General features: G+C 41.7%; 1 protein-coding gene and 1 long non-coding RNA gene across 4 annotated transcripts in view; one reads left to right on the top strand and one right to left on the bottom strand.

Moving 5' to 3' along the window:
• ikzf4 (IKAROS family zinc finger 4) overlaps window positions 1-16,277 on the bottom strand; it is a 146,344-nt gene extending 130,067 nt beyond the window's left edge. The window contains exon 1 of one of the 3 annotated variants that reach the window (XM_067976600.1): window positions 16,245-16,277. The gene's annotated coding sequence lies outside the window, so the exon portion shown is untranslated. Of the gene's footprint in view, window positions 1-10,105; window positions 10,259-16,244 lie in introns of those variants that run through there. The other 2 variants (XM_067976599.1, XM_067976597.1) reach the window with 2 other exon arrangements.
• LOC137307206 (uncharacterized) lies at window positions 9,818-13,222 on the top strand. Its single transcript, XR_010959067.1, has 3 exons — window positions 9,818-9,943; window positions 10,522-10,668; window positions 12,978-13,222. It is a non-coding gene; the product is annotated as an uncharacterized lncRNA (long non-coding RNA).
• Window positions 16,278-23,173: the final 6,896 nt, after the last annotated feature.

Here is a 23,173-nt window from a genome sequence, read left to right as displayed (position 1 = left end):
CATTCTCAGATCTTAAGGATTTTTGTGGATAACACCTCAAAGCAAATACAAATTCACAAAGCTAACTCTCTCTAGTTTCCTGCTTTTAAAATAGCTGATGTGATTCCCTGAAAATATTATGTCTGGAGTATTTTCTCCAAGAATCTCAGCAGCTATTTTAATATCAAGAGGGGCAGACAGGGACTCATGGTGAAGGGGGCTGAGAGAGGTGAAAGTACAAAAAAAATGTAGTAAAACAAAAAAGTAGCAGATGACAAAGCAGTTAAAAGCGTTTATACCCTAACCTTAGATTAAAATATCTTATTGTTTCTATCACACATGAAGGAAAAATCATTCCAAAAAACACAAGATTTTCTGGGGCTGGGGAAAAGGGACATAATGCACAGATGAAGTGATCAGTGAACACTTTCTTCAATGCAAATCTAGTTGTGTTGCTTTGCCCAACTGGATACAAGTACCTTTTCTGCACCAGATCCAACAATAGTGCAAAGCTGCAATTTTATTATGGTCTTTTTTGGGAAAATCATGTTAGTCATGGCTAAAAAATGTTAACTGCTCCAGAAACCACAGTAAAACTCACAGCCAGGCATAAACATGTTTTTTGTGGTAACCAACCTGCCTTTAATTTGCTATATTGTTATGGTTGTTGTGTGGTGCAGAACCCTTTGGTCTACAGCGCTGGTCTACATTTGCTGGATTTTTGCATCCCGAGATTTACCATTGAGTTATGTCCGCAGGCTGCAGGCCTCACATCAGGTGTTTACATTACACTGTGGGAAGGTCATGGTGTCTAGGGATTGCTGGAAGATGGTAGAGATGTTGCCACATGCTTTGGAGGGAGGAGTGGGAGGGGTCCAAATGCCACAAAGAGAGGCTTTCAGTGAAGTGCAATTGGGGAGTAGGGTGCAGTCACACTCAGCCTCCGAAGCCCTCTGTGAGCCTTTAAAGTCTCAAAGCTTTCTGGAATCAGACGCCGTACTATGGATTCCTGAGGTGGATCCTGACTGGAGGGGAAGCGCAGCGCTGTTGGAAGCTGGCAGCACTCTCTTTATTTTATTCCCGACCAGTAGATAAGGCACTTCTGCTTTCAAGTTTTTCTTGTAAGGTCACTTTTCATTAATAGCACTCATTGATCTGTTAGTCTGGGAGTGGGAGGGACTCTATTGGGCTTGGTGGACTCATATTGGAGAGCAGTACAAAGCCAGCAGCAGGTGGGCAGGTTGACCGAGTTTGCTGGATCACTGGAAGCAAGTTAAGCTATACACGCACACCTGTCTTCACTTGCCCTCTGATTTTTTTTTTGGATTTAAAAGAAAGCACACTGAAATCACAGGACCCTTGACTTCCGTGACAAAATTTCCAGCTCAACAATAGCGCAAGATTAGAAGTTCCTTCACAGAGGTTTGCCATATAAAGCACCCCCTCGCCATAAAAATTAAATATGCAAACAGGTTTTAAAAATACATTTGTCCAATTCATAATTGCAGTGTGAATCTACATACTGCAACTAAAAAGAAAACATCCTCTCAGACCAGGTAGTACTTGAATGCATTTTCTTTAACCACAATTGTTCTCTGGTCACAACACACTCCTAAATTACATTCATAGTGTACAGTCTACATGGTACTTTGCATTCACAAGAGAAACTGAAAGTGGCTCTGGAGACTGTTTCTAGGGGGTGGCAGCACTGGGATTTACCGGTGGCTACTTTGTGCATTACTACAGTTGGGTGACATCAGCCTTGTCCCCCTCATGTGGTGCTAAAGGTAAGGAGTGTCACCAGTCCACCAGCCAGCCATGGGCTGGAGGCCAAGAATAGGGGCCAAATTTTTTAAATATCTCACAATTCAGCCTCAGCGAGAACTGGACTTCCTGGACTCGGCTCGTCCCTCCTATTTCTCATCTGCATGCTGCCCCTTGGCGACATCATCTGAAAACATGTCAGGTTCCACATGTACAGTGACGACACCAAGCTCGACCTCACCACCACCTCCCTTGACCACACCACTGTCTCTGATTTGTCACACTGCTTGTCCGACATCCAATAACGGATGAGCAAAAATTTCCTCCAACTAAATATTGGGAAGACGGATTGGTCCCCGCCACAAACTCCATTCCCTTGCCACTGACCGACTCCATCCCTCTCCCTAGCCATTGTCCGAGGCTGAACCAGACCATTCGCAACTGTGGCTTCCTATTTGACCGAGATGAGCTTCCAACCACATATCCGCTCCATCACCAAGATGGCCCTAACATCGTCATATCCACCCCTACCTCTGCTGCTGAAACCCTCATCCATGCCTTTGTAACCTCTAGACGTGATGATTCTAATGCTTTCCTGACGGCCTCACATCTTCCACCTCCATAAACTTGCTCATCCAAAACGCTGCTGCCCATATCCTAACTCACAACAAGTCCCGTTCTCCCATCATCCCAGTGCTCGCTGACCTACATTGGCTCCCTGTTTGGGAGCGCCTTGATTTTAAAATTCTCAGCCTTGTTTTCAAATCCCTCCGTGGCCTCGCCTCTCCCCATCGCTGTAACCTCCTCCAGCCCTACAACCCTCCGAGATCTCTGAGCTCCTCCAATTCTTGCCTCTTGCGCATCCCCGATTTTAAATCGCTCGACCACTGGAGGCTGTGCCTTCAGCTACTCAGGCCCTAAGCTCTGGAATTCCCTCCCTAAACCTCTCTCTCCTCCTTTAAGACATTCCTTAAAACCTAGCTCTTTGACCAAGTTTTTGGTCACCTGTTCCAATATCTCCTTACCTGGCTCGGTGTCAAAGTTTGTTTGATAATCGCTCCTGTGAAGCGTCTCTGGACGTTTTACTTCGTTCAAGGCACTATATAAATGCAAGTTGTTGTAGTGCTTCAGCCCACACTGACCACAAGAGGATCCACCTCAGTGAAATGCACCGTTGAGCTGCAGTCATCAGGTAGCCTAGATGCATTTCCTTGCATTCAAGTCTGTTTTGACACTATCAGCTCTATCCCCTGTGTGTTAATGTTACTTGCTGTTTCTGTGCAATACAAATACATACTAGTATCAAACTCTAGAACGGTGATGTATAATATTTATGTGGCAACACCTCTCCCCTGCCTAGCTATATTTTCCACTACCTCCCCTGGTGTGGCTCTCATCCCCAAATCACACCTTGGTCTCTCCTCCTACTCCTCTCCTTGTACCACCTCACTCGCCTCTCCCTTAAATCCTTGTTCTCTACCATGGCCCCACCCAACATTTCTCACAGAGACATCCTCCCTCCGTATAAACATGTTTGAATTTCTCCAATCAGGTTTCCACACTTGCCACAGCACTGGAACAGTCGTAATCAAAGTCACAAACGGCATCCTCAGTGACTGCAAATGTGGTGCATTTCCCTCGTCATCCTCCTTGACTTCTCTGCAGCCTTTCACAGGGTTGACCACACCATCCTCTTCCAATCCTCTCCTCCGGGACGCAGCTCAGTGGGACTGCTCTCAATAGGTTCCACTCTTACCCATCAAATCGTAGCCAGCAATGGTTTCTCTTCCCACCTCTGCAGTTCTTGGTCCCCTCCTCTTCTTCATTTACATGCTGTCTCTTAGCAACATCTGAAGACGTGCGGACAGCTTCCACAAGAATGCTGAAAACACACAGGAGTGGGGATGTTTGCTAATGAAAGCACAGTGTTCAGTTCCACTCGCAACCCCTCAAATAATGAAGCAGTCTGAGCCCGCATGCAGCAAGACCTGGACAACATCCAGGCTTGGGCTCATAAGTGGCAAGTAACATTCACGCCAGACAAGTGCCAGGCAATGACCATCTCCACAAGAGAGTGTCTAACCACCTCCCCATGACATTCAAAGGCGTTACCATCGCCGAATCCCCCACCATCAACATCCTGGGGGTCACCATTGACCAGAAACTTAACTGGACCAGCTACATATATACTGTGGCAACAAGAACAGGTCAGAAGCTGGGTATTCTACGGCGAGTCACTCACCTCCTGACTCCCCAAAGCCTTTCCACCATCTACAAGGCACAAGTCAGGAGTATGATGGAATACTCTCCACTTGCCTGGATGAGTGCAGCTCCAGCAACACTCAAGAAGCTGAACACCATCTAGGACAAAGCAACCCGTTTGATTGGCACCCCATCCACCACCCTAAACATTCACTCCCTCCACCACAGGCACATCATGGCTGCAGTGTGTACCATCTACAGTATGCACTGCAGCAACTCGCCAAGGCTTCTTTGACAGTACCTCCCAAGCCCGCGACCTCTACCACCTAGAAGGACAAGGGCAGCAGGCACATGGGAACACCACCACCTGCACGGTCCCTTCCAAGTCACACGCCATCCCGACTTGGAAATATATCACCGTTCCTTCATCGTCGCTGGGTCAAGATCCTGGAACTCCCTACCTAACAGCACTGTGGAAGTATCTTCACCACACAGACTGCAGCGGTTCATGAAGGCGGCTCACCACCACCTTCTCAAGGACAATTAGGGATGGGCAATAAATGCTGGCCTTGCCAGCTACACCCACATCCCATGAATGTATTTTTTAAAAAAAAAATACAGCTCTACCGCTCCACCATCTCTTTCAATCCCTCCTCTTGCTTGTCTGATATTCAGTCTTGGATGCGCCACAATTTCCTCCAGTTGAATATTGGGAAGACCAAAGCCATCGTCGTCGGCCCCCAGCACAAACTCCGTACCTTAGCCACCAGTTCCATCCCTGGCCACCGTCTAGAGTTGCAACCTCGACATCCTATTCAATTCCAACCTGAGCTTCCGACCCCTTATCTTCTCAATCACAATGACTTCCACCTCCAACCTTGTCTTCAGCTGTCTGGGCCCCACATTCTGGAATTTCCTCCGTAAACCCCTCTGCCTCTGCACCTCCCTCTCCTCCTTCAAGATATTCCTTAAAATGCACCTCTTTGACCAAGTTTTTGGTCAGCCTCCCCCTCGTAATATCTCCTTCTTTGGCTCAGCGTCCATTTTTTTGCCTGATTGCGCCTTTGAAGTGTCTTGGGACGTTTTTCTATGTTAAAAGCGGGATATAAATGCAAGTTGTGTGTTCTTAATAAAACGGTTAAACCTAAAAATTCAATGAGTTCCTAGCTTCCCTGCTTATACATGCAGATGGCATTGGTCTATTTGCTGAAAAACAAAAACAAAAAAAAGCTTAAAAGGCAGGTATGCACTGCAGGGCACAGGACTGCAAACTAGGTTTCAATACATCCTTCTGTGTAATGAAACCCCCACTCTATCACAGATGAATCCTCTTAAGTACATAACGAGTTTGCAGAGAAATGCTATGTTTGGATGAGGAATTCCAGATAAAATGGAGATAATAGTTTGCAAGTCTGTGCACTACAGCCTATTTAATCATTTAACAATTCAAACAAAAAAAAAACACACAAAAGCAATCTTTTACACAAAACTGATTAGGCTTCTAAAACAAGCGATTGTTTCTGGGTAAAATGTAGCAATGCTGAGCTTTCAAAACCAGAAAACTGGAGGGGGGGTGGGAAGAAACATTTTATGCTTGGATCAGGAGTTCTATACAATGGGAATGAATGGGAAATGCTTTGGTCCATTGGAATTCTATACAATGGGAGTGCAAGGCAAGTGCTTTGTTCTGTTGGAATTCTATGCTTTGATCAAGTTTCACTGGAATCAACTGTATGCCATTTGTGAAATAAAAAAATTGAAATTTGGTACAAAACAAACCCATTAAGATGTAGGTTTTTGAGCAAACTTCATGTTGCTGTTGCTAAGTGTCACTCACAGCAGTCGACCATCTGCACAGTAACCATTTGGAGAACTGGTTTTGATTGGAAGATACAAAAGGAACAAAAAATGAAAAACAGAAAATGCTGGAAACACTCAGCAAGTCCAGCAGCATCTGTGGCGAGAGAAAGGTAGATTTAACATTTCAGGTTGATGACCTTTCGTCGGAACCATTATTTAAACCATGTGGCATGAGTCGGAGCCAGTTGCTGAGAAAAGAGATGTGGCTGGGATAGCGAGCTTTAACAACACATGAAGGTAGACAGCTAGCAATGAAGAGACAAAAATAACGTCAAAGAGGAAAGCAGAACTTCTTCAAGGTTGGCATTCCTTGAAGAGAAGTGGCAGTGAATTAAACAATAAAACAACAAAACGCAGATGTTGGAAATCTAAAATAAAAACTGAAATTGTTGGAAACACTCGATAGGTTAACATTTTAGGTCGATAACCTTTCAAAAAAATGTTCTAATGCACTGCTGGTCAAGATATGAAAAGGTCATTTACTGCTTAAAAATACTAGCAATTTGAATGCAGTAAATGTCAAACCATATTCATGGTCAATTATAAATTCTCTTTTCCAGTTGCAAAAAACAAATATTAAAAATCTTATATCTGCACACACTTCCTGTCAACTTTTTCTATTAGAAATTTCTATGTCCATATTTATAATGGAAATTAGCTATGTAAACTTATTACACTGCAATTACACCTCCTCACCAGTGGAGGTGCTGTGGTGCATCACTAGCAGGAGGGTGCAGCTTCAGCGTGACAAGTTTACCTAGATTGTTTTCATTATAAATGTGGACATAGAAATTTAGAACAGAAATATATAAAAATAACAGAATGTATGACTTGAAAATGGAGAGAAAATTAATCTTGTGCACCCTGGTCCAATTATCTCCCACCTTCTAACCCTACTTCACCTGAAGACTACACTTGGTCTCAACTCCCTGTGTGTAACACCATGAGAGGTTGACTTACAGATTTAAAAAATCTAAATTAGAATGAACAGGGTGACAGAAACTAGTAGAAAGACAAAAAGAAAAAAAATACACTAGCAGTAAGTTTGAGCTCCATGCAGCATGAGCACCTCGCATACCAATCCAATACACATTATGCAGTTTTCAGAGTGTTATATCAGCATTTATATAGTACATAACCGCCATAACCTTAGACTTAGTCTTAGTCTTTGAGATGCAGTGCCTTGACCCTTGGCAATAGGGGTACCAATGTGGCAAACGGTCATCAAATTGCTGCTCCTATACAGAACAATGCATACCAGTACCCAAAGCTAGCTGACTGGATGCTAATGTAAACTGGTCATCAATCCTTGAACGAAACCAAGTAGAAACCAACAAGAACCATTTCTGGGGAAAATCTTTCCCCACTGCTGCCAACCTCAATCACCATCTACTTTCACCCCTACCACCTGAAAAACCACTCGGCTGCTAGGAGTACAGAGTTCAGAGTTCAGAATTCAGCCAATATGCTTTGCAAAGAAGCAAAACGTTTCAGGAACTAGATGAAAATATTGGAATACACCAGCAATGTCTCCAAGATGTCAGTGAAATTTCACCATTGTTACCACTAGAGATCTTACAACGTTGCAATACACCAATAGAAGACAAGGTTCTGTGACTTAATCCAGCACTCCCAAAGTAGTCATCTTGTAAAATTCTAGTAACAGTTACATAACGCTGCAGTGAGCATTTACTAAGGTTATGCCACAATGCTCAGTCACTAGTCATTGCTTCCACCCATGGAGCTAATCTAAGCTTTGCACTAAAATTATAGAAAGGTTACAGCACGGATGGAGGCTGTTCGGCCCATCGAGTCCGCACCTGCTCTATGCAAGAGCAATCTAACTAATCCCACTCCCCCGCCCTATCCCCATAGCCCTGCAATTTTTTTCCTTTCAAGTACTTATCCAGTTCCCTTTTGAAGGCCATGATTGACTCTGCCACCACCACCCCCTCGGGCAGTGCATTCCAGATCCTAACCACTCGTCGTGTAAAAAAAGTTTTTCCTTATGTCACCTTTGGTTCTTTTGCCAAACACCTTAAATCTATGCCCTCTCGTTCTTGACCCTTCCGCCAATGGGAACAGTTTCACTCTATCCACTGTCTAAACCCTTCATGATTTTGAATACCTCTATCAAATCTCCTCACAACCGTCTCTGTTTCAAGGAGAACAACCCCAGCTTCTCCAGTCTATCCACGTAACTAAAGCCCCTCATCCCCGAAATCATTCTAGTAAATCTCTTCCACACCCTCTTCTAAGGCCTTCACATCTTTCCTAAAGTGCGGTGCCCAGAACTGGACACACTACTCCAGTTGTGGCCGAACCAGTATGTTATAAAAGGTGATTTTTGCAATTTCTGGCAGCTGCAGTAAAGAACAAGACACCCAGCACCATTTTAATATCTTCCCTATGGTTGGGAGCAGGAAATGTATTTATTTTGACCCCAAAGTATTTTCTTCCAGCATTGCAGCAACATTGACTGACTGAACAAAGTGGTACAACAGAGATTCATAACAGACATTTCTGATCTTAAGTCAGGCAACAGGGGGTGACAGCACAGGGGTTAAGGTACAGAGAAGGGAATGTTATTGAGAAGGCAAATCAACTTGGGTTTTTTTTCCACACTGTCTGACAGCGATATAGTGATATTGGCAGAATCCAGAAGCAAATTAGGTGCCTGCCTTATTACCTGGGAAACAGTCTAAGATGTAGGTGGATGGACCATATTTAAAGAACTCTCACACTTGCAAATCAACTGAGGTGTAGTTTAAGCAGCACAGAACTTCAGGGACTTGGAGAAAATAAGCCACTTGTGATGCAGGCACATACCTCACTCCAACAGTACCTGATATCACCATCACAAACTCCACAATTGACAGGATGCTCATTCTTGCTCTCTTCTACAATTGCAAGCGACAACAACAGTACTTAACCAGATTGATAATCAATTAATTTTAAAAAAAGAAATATTTGATCATTGGGCAAACATGGCCACATTTCAGGAAAATAAAGTCAGGATTGATATTTCATAATTCTATTAGAACATAAGAAATAGGAGCAGGAGTAGGCCAATCGGCCCCTCGAGCCTGCTCCGCCATTTAATAAGATCATGGCTGATCTGATCCTAACCTCAAATCTAAATTCATGTCCAATTTCCTATTATTTGTTTAAAAATCAGAAGACTAGGTTGTCATAGCATTCCATTATTGTAACTGCATCCAAATTCTGGACAGGCAGTTTATCATATAATCCAGTTGCAGTATGCAAGTCACACCTTTGCACAATTTATTCAGAACTACCCTGTAAATGTGGGGATTCATCTTTTTTTATTGGTGTGACCAATACACCAGACCTACAATAATGTATCATTGTTCACATTCTGTAGATCATTGACAATACTATCACCATTTAGGACTTGGGTATGTAATCTTCTATGCTGCATTCACTACTCAAATCCTCAATGTATTCTACAATGGTTTTAAATTGTATTGTCAACAAGCGAGGATTGTGATGTCACACAAAAGGCCTCATTCTAGGCAACTGAACGGGGGGGGGGGGGAATAAAATACATACGTGATTCATCAAACACCACAAACAGCCTCTCCAAATGGATTTTATATCCAGTTTGAACAATGACCGTGGAATAAACAGATATCACATTGAACACTACAGCTGGCTTTAACTTCTCTGAGGGAGATCATCATGACTGACAACACACCTGCAGCACTCGTTAGCTACAGGTCTCATAGCCATAATAGGCCATCATCAGACTCCTCGGGGGGATTAGTCTACTGCAATACAACACCTTTAATCCCACTGGAGCCGAACATCACTTTCCACCAAATTAGATTCACATTCTCTTTATTATGAACCTATTGCAAACTCACACTAACTGCGCCAGACATCCCGCCCCTTCGATGAATGACATCCCATCTGTCCAATCAATATGTGCAAATTCCCCAGAGGCACCAATGATTAATAAGGAGAGGCGGGACCTCCGGTAGCAGGTGCGGTTGACTGAGAAAAGGAGACAAATGTCTCAAAACCAGCAGTTTAAAATTACATTTATATTTTTATTTTTTTAACCGAAAAATGGAAATCAAAGAAAACAAAGTTACTGGATTTGTTATCGAAGCAGGTATATTTCTAAAACGAACCACCCCCTCATAAGATAATAGTGAAATGAACGTTAGGCCCCGGGTTCGTTCTCTTGACAGCGCGACGCACGCCGACATTTTATGTACAGTTGGATTCATGAATAAAACATTAGCTTCATAACGGAATAAAATCCGGTTTTTACCTCAGAAATTAGCGTTTACAGGTACAGCAGCATTACCTTCGCTCGATTCCGAGCGATTGAATTCCAGTCAGCGAACAACTTCCGCCATAACTTCCGAGCAACAGGGAAGCGAGCGGAACGACAAAAAACCGATTCATAACACTACTAGGGCGAACAGTCGGGCTCCGCCAGATCGATTCATAACGGGAACAAGGGCAGAGAGTAGATTGCTGAAAAAATGATTGTTCAGGGAACCAATACAAGAGAATGGAATACTGGAGGAAATCAAATTGAATCTCGTTCTGCTTAAGTGAATAATTTCTACCAAGTGAACAGAAACTGAAAATCCATATTTTTTTTGTTTTTGCACCTGTTCACTCCTATTAACTGAATAATTCAAGTGAATACATAAAATATATCCTTTATCATGTTTACAGGCCAAATTGCCAAGCCAGAGAATCAAATGCAGAACTGAATTGTATTAAGATCAGGAGAAACAACTAAAACTGAGTTACAAAGCAAGAATAAAGTGCCCAGGAAATGGACAACAGAGAATTTATTTCCTATCAAAAACAAAGAAGATAGTAAGTTTTGTGTGTCCTTCATGTTTATTCTTGTATTTTCATCCACAAAGAGTGATGGGGAGATGGAATAAATACTTTACCACCTTAGATAGACATTAGTGACTTCCAAATCAGCTATAATCCCAGTCCAATATAGTGTGGAATTCCCTCTGCATTGCATTTTATCCCACTCTCAAAAGAGACAGCCTCCACCATTGTGGCAGTTCTGTAGACATCTAACCCTACAACCCAAGATTACCAAATTATAGACGGTTTTTTGGTCTATTGATAATGAAAACAAGATTGTGACCATGTTATCTCATTCAAATCATCTCCTTTATCTGTGGAAACTCCTCAGTTCCATACACAAGGGATCTTATGCAGGGCAATCATTTCCAGCAATTTAACAATCCAGCAAATGTTCATTAAAATAAGATCAGCCCAGTGTAAAAGATGTTTATTCTTATCCTTCTGCATGTTAGAATACTTCTAAAGTTTGAACTTGAAAAATTTGCTGTTTCTCTTTTCTCCCTGTTTCAACATCCTCACTGTAGGCTGGGATAAATCCATCCACTTGACTCCTTTTAAAACATTATACTAATGGTGTTTACTGCCACAATGCTTTGGAAACAGCATTGTTAATCAGGTGATATTGCTCAGAAGTTAGAATTTATTTCTCAACACCAGATTTAATTCTTCCACTGGTTGTCCAGAAATGTGTTCTTTAATTTTAAAAAGTGCTACTTGGTGTATCACTTGTGAGGAGCACGCAGTGGATTTCTTCACAAAGTGAAATACACACATCTAACTTTACCCAATCGTTTCAGATTTTTCTGCAATTCATCAGTTATCATTGTTTATTGATAAACAATAAGGAGAAAGGGGGGTTTCAGTTTGGCACCTTGTGGTATCGGATTGCATATTTATCTGAGATAGAAGACTTTTCAAATGCTATTTGTTCGGACTGCATTTTAGTTTCTAAATTGGAAGAATAATGTTCTTGCATCTGCATATAATTCCTGTAGCAACATTTACCTCCTGTCTTGTGACCCTTTTGCCATCACATGGGATCATTCCACCTCTTCCCCCCCATTCTGCCAAATGCCACGTTCCTCTACACACTGCTGCCAAATTCCAAGACCCTCACTCAGTGCTGCCAAATCCCAGAACAATCCTTCCCAAAGGTACCAAAGCACAGGACTGCCTCCATGACCCCCTCCCTCCACAATATTGCTAAATAACGGGTACCTCTAGCCTGATACATCTTGCATACCATCTTGCTGTGTATCCTGAGCTTTAAAAAAAAGTGAGGTATAAAACTGAAATACATTGATAAAGAATAAAATAATAGCCAATCATTTATGAATATAAGAATAATCAAGGTGACTAATTTACAGTTTTTACAGAGAAATGAACAATCATGGATTCCAATCCCCAAAACACCAATGAAAATCTCAGAATGCCATGAACAGAATTTTACTTATTCGGTCATCATAGATCAGTGGCATAACTAGAACAGTGTTAGCCGTGGCTTAGTGGGTAGCACTCTTGCCTCTGAGTCAGAAGGTTGTGGGTTCAAATCTCACTCCAAGAGACTTGAGCATATAATCTAAGCCTAAAACTCCCAGTACAGTACTGAGGGAGTGCTGCACTGTTGGAGGTGCCTTCTTTTGCTTGAGATGTTAAACCAATGGCACATCTGTCCTCTCAGGTGGACGTAAAAGATCCCATGGCACTATTTCGAAGAAGAGCAGGGGAGTTCTCCCCGGTGTCCTGGCCAATATTTATCCCTCAACCAACATCACTAAAATAGACAATCTGGTCATTATCATATTACTGTTTGTAGAACTTTGCTCAGCACATGTTGGCTGCTGCGTTTCCTACATTACAACAGTGACTACACTTCAAAAGTACTTCATTGGCTGTAAAGCACTTTAGGAAGTCTTGAGATTGTGAAATCTCATGACATAACACCTTTATTGTTATGAAACAGCAGTATCCACCAACTCACCATGAGCAATGGCACAGGAGATCTGCTAGTACACATATTTCCTTAGCAATTTCTCATTCGTAGTTTTCTAGCTTTATTTTTAAAAAATTCATTCTGGGGATGTGGGCATCACTGGCAAGGCCGGAATTTAATGCCCATCCCTAATTGCCCTCGAGAAGGTGGTGGTGAGCCGCCTTCTTGAACCGCTGCAGTCCGTGTGGTGAAGGTTCTCCCACAGTGCTGGAGGGAGTTCCAGGATTTTGCGACAATGAAGGAACTTGTTTTTAATTTACACATTCCCTACCTACTCAGTTGTCATTTGTGCTCTTTTATGGAACAGTACTTAATAATCTGGAATTTCTGAAGAGGTTCTCTCAATCATCAGCCGTAAGTTCGGCAGAAGGTGGAAGCCCCAGGGAAACGACTGTTTTGTTACCACTACAACAGTGACTACACTTCAAAAGTAAATCATTGGCTGTAAAGACCTTTGCGACACCCTAAGGATATTAAAGGCTCGAAATAAATGCAAGTTCTTTCTTTTCTTTCTAATTAACAAAATGTCAGCTACATGTGGTCAGCTGAAACACTGACTGAGTTTTTTTTAAAAGGATAGATTTGATTTTATCCATTTAACAAATAAATCTGATTTATGAATGATGTGAATAGATCCATTGGTTAACATTTTAAAGTTGTGGCAATCCTGAAATAGACTTCCGAGTGATGTATTTAAAACATGTCTCTGATGCTTAGAAACACCTTGTGTGACTCGCAGCAAGAGAACTCTCTTTCATCCAATGGGATCTGTTACATACAACCATCCTGGTGTGATGGAAGAGATGGAAAAGTAGTGTCTGATTATGATCAAGTGTTAAAACCACCAAACTGAGGAAATATGACTGTTGCAGGCCATTCTCCCTATATTGACTGAAGTGTTAACATTTTGCTGCAAAGAAATTGTTTGATCTTCAAAGAAAAAGGCATCTTTATAATTCATGACTCTTGATGTTCAGTTTCCTACTCATGGCGCCTTTATACATGAAAGAAATAATAAGAGCTTTGTAAGAAATCCTAAATATTTATCACGAGAGGTTGTGTTTCCAAGAACTTGCTGTAAGAACTACAGATTGTTTGTTTTAACTGATCAACCCAATTTGCGCAGTGTAAGCTTGGTTACTGTACTGTTAGTCTTTCTGCTTCTGTGTATTATTTTATCTGTAAATAAGTCTGGACAAGTAGTTTTACCCTGTGCACACTGGTTGAGCGGTGTGGTATTTTTACACCTTCCGAAGTGATAGGAGAAAATGGTAGACATTCCACGTATTCTGCAGCAAGTAACTTACCGCAATTCAGAATTAACTGTTTGACCTGGGCTACGCTAACCCATACATGACAGAGAACATAGACTTGGGTTTCGGTTAACAAGAGATTCGGTCTGATTATGGAAACTGTCATCCAACTATAAACACAAGAAAACATGTAGGGAAAAATCTCAAACAATAGCAACTAGACAAGGAATGTGGTGAAGCATCAACAATTAGGAACATGAAGGTTTGTTCCCCCCCCCCCCCCCCCCCCGCAGTCTTCTGTGTTTCTGATCTGAAAAGAGATATTGCATTAGTGGAGGCAGAGGAGCAGGTTAGCTGTGTGCTTACTTGGTTACATTTGTGCAGCCCATGAAATTGTGAGGGACTGGGAAGAAAATAAAGGAATTTATATCCTCACAAAAAATGAAAATACACACTGGACATATTGGTCTAGGTTTTCCCATTGTGTTGTCGACAGTAACCCATTTGTTTTAATTGGTCCTGGCAGGTCTGTCTTCCACTTTCTCAAAAGCTGCAGCAGCTGCGGGAAAATAAGTTTAAAACAGACAAACAACAGAACAGCTCCATGCTATGTGCAAATGTAGGAGCTGAGTTCCTTTCTTTTTACAAATTATTTGAAGACCAGCTGGAGGATGCATTTTAACAGCTTTATTCAGCTGAAGTGTCGCATAGAAATGATCAAGTCCTTATTTCTTTTACTTCAAGGAGAGATCCTGTGTGCCAGCACCTGCTGTTTATAAGCCCCACCCTTGTAGCAAAGTGGAAAAGAGTGAACCCATTGATGTTTTTCCTCTCTCTATAAACTAATAATGACATAAATCATTAGCCTCAGGACTTTTATGTGAGGAAAATTCTAGACATTCTCATGACTGATGTTAAGACTGGCCATTTAGAACATGCCAGAAAGAAACTGAGAAAAAAAGTAAGAGAGTAATTGTACAGTTGTGTTTTTTTCTTATATTTAGAAATCCTAAACCATTGTCAATAGTGTATTTATATTTCTCAGTGCAAATGTTGAATTGTGTCTTTGCTCAGTATGTAACTATTTCATTTTTCTTTTGTACAGATATATTACTGTATAATAGGGACACACACTTTTTTCTTACCCTTCCCACTCCCCAAACATCCCCTTCTGCCTGAGAGACTTGCTCCAAGGCCACCATCAGTGCCACTTTTCTCAACTTTTTCCTCCTCCTCTCCTGTTGACAGTGACAATGCTGAAGGCTCCAACAGCCCTCCAGACTCTCACCCAAATAGCCATTATTCATGTGTGAGCCAAGAATGAGAGTGCCAGCAGACTATTTGCAGGAGCATCATCATCACCAAGCCCAATCCTGTTCTCATCCCTAGTCTAGATATGTTCTCTTTCCTGCAGAGGTCTCGGGATAGCAACTGGGAGCAGGAAACATGGATCATCTTCCCCTCGTTGCCCAGGTGTGTTATGGCCACTACTGCTGTCCCACCTGAGAACTACTAACTCAGTACATACCAGGGATGGAACCTAAGAAATAGGAGCAGGAGTAGGCCACATGGCCCCTCGAGCCTGCTCCGCCATTCAATAAGATCATGGCTGATCTTCGACCTCAACTCCACTTTCCCGCCCGATCCCCATATCCCTTGATTCCCCTAGAGTCCAAAAGTCTATCAATCTCAGCCTTGGCCTGAGGCCCTGTTGCTCTGAATGGTTCATATGAAACAATGCAGTGCATTTCCCCCAATACAACTCTTAGTTGGGCACCAAGAAGTGCATGAGACACCAGCCTGGCAGAAACACCTTGGGACTTAAGTCTTTATCCCTCCACTCCATTTGTTTGTGCTCCACACCTCAATGTTACTGTGTCAAGAAAAGAACAGTTTAAAATGGCTGTGAACATTCTGTTGACAAATATTGAAAACCGAAGTTCTTAATCTGTCAACAAAACCACCTGATGCCATCACATCCATTAAACTGTTGAGCTAATGGTTAAAACACCAAAACTAGTCGGCAATCACAAATTTGTCACTACACAGGAAGGAGGAAGTCTCCGAAAGCTTGTGAATTTAAAATAAAATTGCTGGACTATAACTTGGTGTTGTAAAATTGTTTACACCTTCATATAAGTAGGGATAAAATTAGACATTGTAGGAATAGTTTATTCTATTCCTAGAACTAATAGTGGGTTACAAAAAACACGTGAAAACTAAGCTACATGTCCAACCTTTCCTTATTGTGCGTTAATAGTGTACTATCTACTGAATGATTACCATTGCTAAGAAAGCAAATCTGTAATGATATCACATACCTGCCATATAATGCACTTTCAGGTTCATTACTCTCATATATTTCACACCACTCTCCGTTCAATGTGCCTGTTGGATAACAGTGAGAGAATTTTTTCCCTTAAAAAAGCACTTCAGTATATATTCTAAAAACAAGTAACTGGCAATGAGTTTAAAGCTGTCTGGGCTCTCCAGTCTGTGTGGTACTAAGCCAAACAGATCAAGAGGTCCTAGACAATCTGCAATACGTGCTCATCTCAGCTGAGTGCTACATTTGGCCTCAATGTCCCTGGGCTAGGAAAGGGAATGATAGCCCAAGGTTCCCACTCCTGATCGCTCTCCAAGGCCCCTGGTAGAAAGACCTCGCCACCAAATAATCTGACGAGAGTCACCATCCAAACTCACACATGAAGAATGGCTGAAATTCAGTTCTGATTAAGAATGTGATCACAGTCGCTTAATTACATTAAAATCAATCCATTGTCCTAAAGTAATGCAATGTCCAACTATCTGCTATTTTGCACAATACCCTACATAAAGCATCAAGTTGGCTTTCAGCTTCTTCTTAAGCATCCTAACAGAGCTCCAATGGATTTCTCCAATGGCTGTGTAAATCCTTCATATTGAGGCAAATCAAGTGTCTGACTTCATTGTAAACAGGAGATTCAGTGCACTGTAGAGTCAAAACGCAAACAGGAAGACAGAACTCTAATACGGTAAATGTCAGCACCATATACTCCATGTCTGACCTTTTGTAATTCACAGTATTTCCAGTAAAATCATTAATCAAGGGGTTTAAAGAGGAAGAGTCTGATCAAGATTAGAAAATAAACTTGTGCAAATCCAACCACAGTGTTCTAATAAGCCTAAAAACAGAAAACCGTTTGCATACTATGATCAGTTTCTCAATTTTGGAGCACAAGGGCTGATTTTACATGCACACGTGTAATTATAGAAATGGAATATGAATAACGATATTTTTCAAATTCCGATAATTATTACCGCAGATGCATTATCAGTAATTAATGAGGCGGTCTGTCTATTTAAGTCTTCGTGAAATGTTCCTGTTTTCCAGGAAAATATCAAATTTTTGGAAAACTAAATGCAGGGAGTGAATGTTCTTCAATTTTTTTTTATATACTAATGTGGGGGAGGGACGCTGCTATGATACTAAAGGGAAGTGTCTGGATCCCAAGGGAAAGTGTGCTTGTAAGTAACATGGGGTGAAAAGAACTAAAACCAAAAAGAGGAGAAATAATAAAACAGGGAAGGAAAACCCAGGTACCTTTTTCACACTCATGAAATAAATTTGTAGAATTGGAAACATATTTATGAACAAAGTGCAAGGTAACTGGAATAAGGCCTGGTTAAGGCAGGATATTGATTGGGAGACTAAAATACCAGGGTACAGAATCCACAGAAGGAAAAGGCACTACAAACCAAGTGGAGGGCTAGCAATATGTGGATAAATTACATCGAATTTACAGCACAGAAACAGGCCATTTGGCCCAATAGGTCCATGCTGGTGTTTATGCTCCACATGAGTGTCCTCCCACCTTAGTTCATCTAACCCTATCAACACATCCTTCTATTCCTTTCTCCCTCATGTACTTACCTAGCTTCCCCTCAAATGCATTAAATGAGGACCCTGCATCCATAGAAATAGTAAATTATTAGCAGTTCTCCTCTGGCGATGTTCACAGTGAGTCAGAGGATATTGTGTTTTATAATGCTATCAACAACGTGGCACTTGCTGGAACTGTGCGCTATACACCAGACTTTTAATATCTTACTAGTCAATCTCCCATGGTGTTGCACACAAGAAATCAAGACCAAGTGTATCCTTCAGGTGAAGTAGGGTTAAAGAGCAGGGATAATTGGACCGACATGAGCAGATATAAATAATTCAGCCCCCATTTTAAAGTCACAGATTCTGTCCTTAGTTTTATATAATACTTTGATTTTATGTTATTATTTACAGTTAAATAGCAAAACTTAGGGCAATTTGAGAAGCACAAAAGTAGAGTTGATTGGAGCAGAGGCAGCACAGGCGGAGGAGGAGGAGCTGGGAGACACAAAATAGAGGTGCTACAGCGCCCCCACTGGTGGGAGGGGATAGTTATAGCCTGACAAGTTTACATAGGCAGGTTCCATTATAAATGTAGACATAGGGATTTATAAACAGAAATGTTGACAGAAAATTGTGGTGAAAACATAACGTAAGGTTTTGTAGACAGAAAGTGTGAGCAGATGTAAGAATTTGAATATATTGTTATAGATATACAAGTGTCTTGTCCAACACAGCAGAAACAGCAGGGATTGCAGTCAAGTAAAGTAAAAAAATACGGTGCTTTTTGATTGTTGTAGCTGTCCTGGAGAGGAGGAGAGGGTAGACAAGAAATAGTTTGTTTTGGTTTTCCTCCAGGCAAATATTAACTTTACAACATACTCGGGTAGCCCACTGGAGCAGTAAAATACATCGTAGCTTATTGAGTGCAGTTTCAGTTCCAAACAATTTCCATTATAGTTATTATGTTGAATGCTCCAAAAGATCCCCCCCCCCACCTTCTTCCCCATGGGGCCCATGTTAGTTAGCTAACCCTTGCCTTGTAGGAGGCTGAACACTGCCTGCTAGACCACTTTACCAGGCTTATCTATTTAACAGCACAAGGAATATGACAAACAGTGATGGCAGCTGCTCGGAGAGATCACTTATTTTGTCCAATTAGAGGGCAGGGTGTGGGAGAAACATATGTTTGTCTAATCAGAAATTGGGATGTGGCAATGTAAGTAAGTTTTATTTTTATGATTGACAGTTTAAGTAGGCGGCAAGAGCCTGAGGCTGCATTCTGGGAACTGAATGACATGCACAGAGTGACAATGGTGCATTCTGAGAGTTGTACATCAAGGGGACACTAATCATTATGGGAGTTGTCGTCTACCTGGTAGAGCTTTTATATCTGCAGGATAGGTAATGTAAACTCTGGAACCAACCTAAAATTAGGCTTTAGGGAGAGGATAGGCCTGTAGAAGGGAACATTGTGAGAGATTTTAAGCACAGAAAAGGCAATTATAGGTAAGTTTAATGATTTTGTTGTGACTTTTTTTTTTACATACACTTATGTTACAAATTGTATTTTTAGTACTGTTACTGAAAGAGCTAGATGGTCGTGAAAGCATTTAATAAAAAGAGCAATTTCACTGGTTGCCCCTCTCCTCGTTGTTATTAGTATTCATAGTGGGGTTTTTTTGCTGTTTGCTTTTATTGGTAGGTTTTTTGATTTTCTTGCCCTGTACCTAGCATTCTTTATCGGTAGTTTGACAACCTACTTGCATTTTGTTGATTGGTTGCTTTCCTACCTATTTAGTAGTATCAGATAGCAGTGATTTGTTGTTTTTTTTATGAATGTAATAATATTTGAGCCACTCACGCATGACATACATTTTCCATGTGTGACTTTGAAGTGTGATGGATAGTCTTCCTACGCACTTTGAATTTGATGGATCCGATATTCCACTTTTCACCAGTCGAGCACTCAGCTGTATCCAGTTCTTTAATCCCTTCCAATTCGGAACAGGAATTTGAGCAGCTAGATGGAAACAAGGATTTACATTGAACTAGATGTGCAAACTCTCAGCAAGGGTATCAAGGGATTATGGAGCTACGGTGGGTAAACGGAGTTGAGGTACAGATTAGCCACAATCTAATTGAATGGCGGAAGCAGGCTTGAGGGGCTGAATGGCCTATTCCTGCTTCTATGTTCGGTAATTACTTTCAGGTACAATGGTTATGATGAAAATTTTGAAAAATTGCAGATTGTAATGGCGTGTTATTTGGGCAGTGAATGTGACAAATTTGTGAAATTTGCTTTAAAAAAATCACGAACTGAAAATTTACAGGAAGTCACAAACAACTGATCACATTCCCTCCCCCCCAAAAGTCTCTGACCACATAACATCAGGAAACCTTTTTCCTCCTTGCATTCTCACTGTGTTGAAATCAGAATCCATCACACTGTCTCCTCCTCTAACTCACTTTTTCCCAGGGCCTCACAACAGTGGAACTCCTTGCCTCCCTCAGTCTTCTCATCTTCTTAAGAGTCGACAGGCTTTTATGCCCAATCTTGGTATCAGCTAAGCACTAATATAGTTTACCCTGTCTTCTCTCCTGCTCTGAACCTTGGTGGTGCCCTGTACTATGGATCTTAGCCCTTCACCTAAGTTTCTCAAGCTGATTGTGTGCAAAATTCTCAAGTCATGTAAAATAAAATTAGAAGATAGGACTTGCATTTATACAGCACCTTTCATGACCAGTTAATCTGTTTTTGGTGGTGTTGGTTGAGGAATAAATATTGGCCAGGACACTGGGAGAACTCCCCTGTTCATCTTCAAATAGTGCCATTGAATCTTTTACATCCACCTGTACAGGCAGAGGGGACCTCAATTTACAGTCCCATCCGAAAGACAGTTGCTTGAACAATGCAGCAATCCTTCAGTATTGCATTAGAAGTATCAGCTTAGGCTATGTGCTCAAGTGCTAGCACTCAAGGCTGTAATAGGCAATAGAATCAATGTTATGAAAAGGTTTGTGTGTATCACACACTACTGAAACCTTTGGAGATGTGAAGAAATTACTGAAGGTCAGCATTCAGTCCCATTTCTGCTACCTGTAATCCGCCACTAACATGCACAGAGGCCTAGAGAGTCTCTATAGAATGCACTTCTCAAGCCACAGGAAGTAGTGCATTATATTACATTGCTCAATTCATGCTAATTTTCTCTCAAGACTCTCGTTGCATCAGTTTATGGAGGTTGTAGTGTGGGATTTCTGATTCTCTTAACTGTGCAGTGCAGTGGAATCTGTACAGTCTGCTGCTTTCAACATGAAGAGGCTATAATTGTAACTCTTTGACCCATAGAGGTTTCCTACAAAAAGGCTATCAGCTATTAACTGTCTCCATATCAGAAGGCTGTAAGATGCGACTTTTAATTCTTTGGCCTACATAGGCTATAAGTGCATGACACAGACTGTGCTTGTTTCCAGCAAGTATGGCCACCGACACTGTGGGGGCGGGGGAGGGGAGAGGAGAGGAGGAGTACACTGAGGGAAAAGTGTTCAATTCGCTGACATCTCATTCGAAAAACGTGCTGGGTGTTAAAGTAAGTAAAGTACCATAAAGAGGCAGTCACTCTACCCCTGACGAACCGGATTCTTTCCCCTCAGTCTGGTTCAGCAAGAACTGATTCGAGTACACCGTAAAGTTCAAACAACTTTAATAGCAGATCTTAGTCTGTAGCTTCAATTCAGATTCCTGAGAGAATCCGAACGATTCTAACAGAATAAGGAGACAAAGACAAAGACAAAGACTCATACCTTTATACAAATCCATAGAGGTTGGAACATCATTAACACAAGAGTCAACACCAATCATAAGCCGGGCACAGGCTGCCATGCGGGGTTACATTATTTCCGGCCAATCATAGACAATCCATGTGCTGACCATGTTGCTATTAGACATCAAAGGGGATACTTCCTCACTTTCCAACTTGGAATGTTCTTCCCTGTTCCTTCTGTTCCTTATCTCCCAACCTGGAATGTCTTTCAACTTTGGCTAAGCTCGTTACCTATATTGATCTGCCATAAACATGGAGACATTCAGACCAGTCCTTGACTCACATCAAAGACCTATCATTGATAAGACAATGCAGGCCTGCTGACTAAGCAAACATATGGCCCAGCAGGAGGGCCAGGCCACTTGTATCAATCTCAGTTACTAACTAATTAACCCTTTCTAACCATTTTGCATTCTGCTTCTTTGCCACGTAGGCATTTTAATATTTTACTAAAAACTGACCACGTAGGGATTCTCACCCCCACCAAGCAAGAGGCCTAATAGTGTAGTTTGCATCTTCAAACACAAAAGATGCTGCACTACATTTCTTACGGTTAAAATTTGAACTAAAATAATTCTTGACGATAAGGCAAATTGTTTTTGTTGGCAGATACACAATGAGGATATTCAAGATGTGCGTTGAATGGAAGAAGCAACAGGGAATTAAACAACATCTACAAGCCAATGGAGGCAGTGCCTCAGAGAAGTGCATTTATGGGAATACTGAGTTATCTATTTTCATAGAATCATAGAAAGTTACAGCACAGAAGGAGGCCATTCGGCCCATCATCTCTGTGCCGGCCGAAAAAGAGCTATCCAGCCTAATCCCACTTTCCAGCACTTGGTCCGTAGCCCTGTAGGTTACGGCACTTCAAATGCACATCCAAGTACTTTTTAAATAAATTGAGGGTTTCTGCCTCTACCACCCTCTCAGGCAGTGAGTTCCAGACCCCCACCACCCTCTGGGTGAAAAAAATTCTCCTCAGCTCCCCTCTAATCCTTCTACCAATTACTTTAAATCTATGCCCCCTGGTCACTGACCCCTCTGCTAAGGGAAATAGGTCCTCCCTATCCACTCTATCTAAGCCCCTCAATTTTATATACCTCAATTAAATCTCCCCTCAGCCTCCTTTGTTCCAAAGAAAACAACCCCAGCCTATCCAATCTTTTCTCATAGCTAAAATTCTCCAGCCCTGGCATCATCCTCATAAATCTCCTCTGTACCCACTATAGTGCAATCACATCTTTCCTGTAATATGGTGACTAGAACTGTAAGCAGTACTCAAGCTGGGGCCTAACCAGTGTTTTATACAGTTCTGGAATAACATCCCTGCTCTTATATTCTATGCCTCGGCTAATAAAGGAAAGTATCCCGTATGCCTTTTTATCCACTTTATCTACCTGTCCTGCTATCTTCAGGGATCTGTGAACAAGCACTCCAAGGTCCCTCACTTCCTCTACACCTCTCAGTATCCTACCATTTATTGTGTACTCCCTTGCCTTGTTTGCCCTCCCCAAATGCATTACCTCACAATTCTCTGGATTGGATTCTATTTGCC

The sequence above is a fragment of the Heptranchias perlo genome, chromosome X (genome assembly GCF_035084215.1).
Source record: "Heptranchias perlo isolate sHepPer1 chromosome X, sHepPer1.hap1, whole genome shotgun sequence".
NCBI classification, from domain to species: Eukaryota; Metazoa; Chordata; class Chondrichthyes; order Hexanchiformes; family Hexanchidae; genus Heptranchias; species Heptranchias perlo.
This window is presented reverse-complemented; position numbering and strand designations above follow the sequence as displayed.